We start from the raw sequence: 2,672 nt of genomic DNA, 5'->3' as shown, positions 1-2,672 counted from the left end.
TTTATTCCGCGCTACGTTCTTCACCGCCTTTTATTAATTTATTAGCAATAACTCATCTTGAATGCAAAGCAATAATCTGATACAATCTTCGCACGGATAAACTGTAAAATATTTGACAGGATTAGAACGACCTTATTAAGATAACAAAGGATTCAAGAGGTTTCAATTGTAACAAATTTAGTGTCAGACATTTGCGAAGCTAGAATAGTTTGTGGCATCCATTGATCTAAGCGCGAAGGCGATAAAACGGCCTTCTCGATAACACGAGAAGGTCGTAAAATGCTGCAAATATTTACATATAAAAACTGGTCTGATAATAATAGTGGAATTGAGACGGATAAGTCTGTCCGCAGCCTTAGCATATTCCAGAGATGCAGCTCTATGTGGTGCTTAACATCGAATATTTATGCATTCATTTCCATTATGTTGCTTCATTACAACGCACCCGTCTGGCCAGAGTAATAGTTTATGTACCTACTAGTCTATACTGCACAGAGAAAATACACTAGTCATAAAAATATTTAATGAAGATAATAATGTCATAATATCCGTGGCAGGCTTGTTAATATACGGTAGATTATGTGCATTCTTTTGATGGTTATGTGAAACAAAACTAGGTAATTTCAAGTTTATAATATGTCTGTCTCATTGTCATACGATATCCTACTTTACTGAGTTTATTACATAAATAGGTAATATTCTGCAATAAAATAGATACTATGTTTTGAAGTATATGATAATTATTTACACTAATATACAAAAGAAATGCTTCCCAACAAACACTATAAAAATATTTAAGAACACTAATTACAATTACCACGTTTCCTGTCGCGTTTTCCAAATTCTTCAAACAACTTTTTTTAGATATTATACAATCGGTTTGTGGCAAGAAAAGAATAACATGATTCTATATCTCCAATAACCTACCTATTGACATTTTCCCTTATAACCTAAAAATACCTTTTATAATCTAAAAGCCGTCTATAACGCGCTGCACTATACCATGGGTTTCAATTTTATTTAAGACGATTTCAAATCATTGAGATAATATGAATATGGAGACGATACCGCCTACATCACATATGTTCCGCTCAACATACGTCATCTGGCGTAACTGCACTCAGTCGCTTGCTCCGCTCATTGGCGCGAACGTCACGCTCATTTTTTATTTGTTTTAAAGTGAAACGCATCAAATATGCCTACGTGTGTGTTACGATATTGCACAAATAATACAAATAATACGGAAAAGTGCAAAGGAATAACTTTTCATCAGTAAGTAACTAGATAATAATTTTTAAAACTTAGTTAGAGCAAAATTTTTGGCGGGCGACATTTTGTCATAGATTAAAAATTTAAGATATGACATTGGGCATGAAATAAGTGTTGTTAGTAATATTTGCTGGCGTATATTTTTATAGTATAAAATAATAATTTTACATATTTAGAAAAGCATAAAATCATGATATATGAAAATCAATTACTTAATCACCAATTTTTTTTTGTTAATTGATTTTAATCAAGTTTTAAATTGATATTGTATAAGCTACTGACTGGAGCGTAGGTATAATTGAATTATTATTTATTTATCTGCACTAATATTTTAAAGAGGAAAACTTTGTTTGTTTGATTGTAATGAATAGGCTCATAAACTACTGGACCGATTTTGATGAAATTTGGCACAGACAATCTTTAGACCCTGAGAAAGAACATAGGCTACTTTTTATTGCGAAATATGGGGCGAAGCCGGGGCCGACCTCTAGTTCAGAGATAAGTAAAATTTAATATTTTTTCTATTCAAGGTTTCCATGTCTGGGCCGTGAAGAAAGGGAAAAATGGGTAAAATTTGTCCAAAACAACCGCAGTGAAGAAACCTGGTTACCATCCGATAGAACTTGCGTCTGTTCATTGCATTTTCGCGATGAGGATAAATATACCACAAAAGCGGGAAGGCGTTTTCTAAAGAAGTCTGCTGTTCCTTGTATTGATGTTAGTAATAATAATAAAATTTTACGGATTTGTATAACAAATAAAATATTATTTTAGCCATCACTAACATTATTATTATTTTATTTATTTTAGCCGAAGGTGTGCTACAATAGTATTGGCAATACAAGCAATTTCTGAGCCGGGAACATGTTCTGAGGAAAAAAAAATAAACGGCTTTTATTTTATTTTTTTCTAAAAAAGGCTAACTTTGTAAGGAATGAAACTTCCCATAGCCCAAACTGAACCTTAAAAGGCGAAAAAAATTAAATTATACCATATGACGTCACTATTTACATCATCCTATATTATATGCCAGATATTGTTAGCCCCGCGTAGTAAATAATAATAATATAATAAATTCTTTATTTAAGAGTAACAAAGACCCACAAAAATCACTAATACACATAATATGAAATATAAATCACAATCATAAAATATAAAATTGACATATCACAAATAATAATAATCAAAGAAACATACATAAAATCACAGAAAAATTAAATATAAAAAATAGCAATTAAAATTAAGTAAAGTCAGTTTATACCTAAAATAAATATTAAGTAAGTAAGTACAAAGAAAATTTCAAGTCAACATGCATACGTAATGAGTGGCACCCAATAAAATAGACAGAATGAAACAAAGTGTCGCCTCTATAGCGGTGAGTCAGTGACATCGCATAATCTATG

The 2,672-nt window shown here is 31.3% G+C and overlaps 1 long non-coding RNA gene across 1 annotated transcript; it reads left to right on the top strand.

Annotated features, from left to right (window-relative positions):
• The first annotated feature begins 1,213 nt into the window (after nucleotides 1-1,213).
• Nucleotides 1,214-2,044, top strand: LOC123692452. The gene is made up of 2 exons (XR_006751554.1): nucleotides 1,214-1,272; nucleotides 1,800-2,044. It is a non-coding gene; the product is annotated as an uncharacterized LOC123692452 (long non-coding RNA).
• The last annotated feature ends 628 nt before the right edge of the window (nucleotides 2,045-2,672 follow it).

The sequence above is a fragment of the Colias croceus genome, chromosome 1 (genome assembly GCF_905220415.1).
Source record: "Colias croceus chromosome 1, ilColCroc2.1".
In the NCBI taxonomy this organism is placed as follows: Eukaryota; Metazoa; Arthropoda; class Insecta; order Lepidoptera; family Pieridae; genus Colias; species Colias croceus.
Note: the sequence above shows the minus strand (reverse complement) of the source record. Positions and strands in the feature narration are given on the sequence as shown.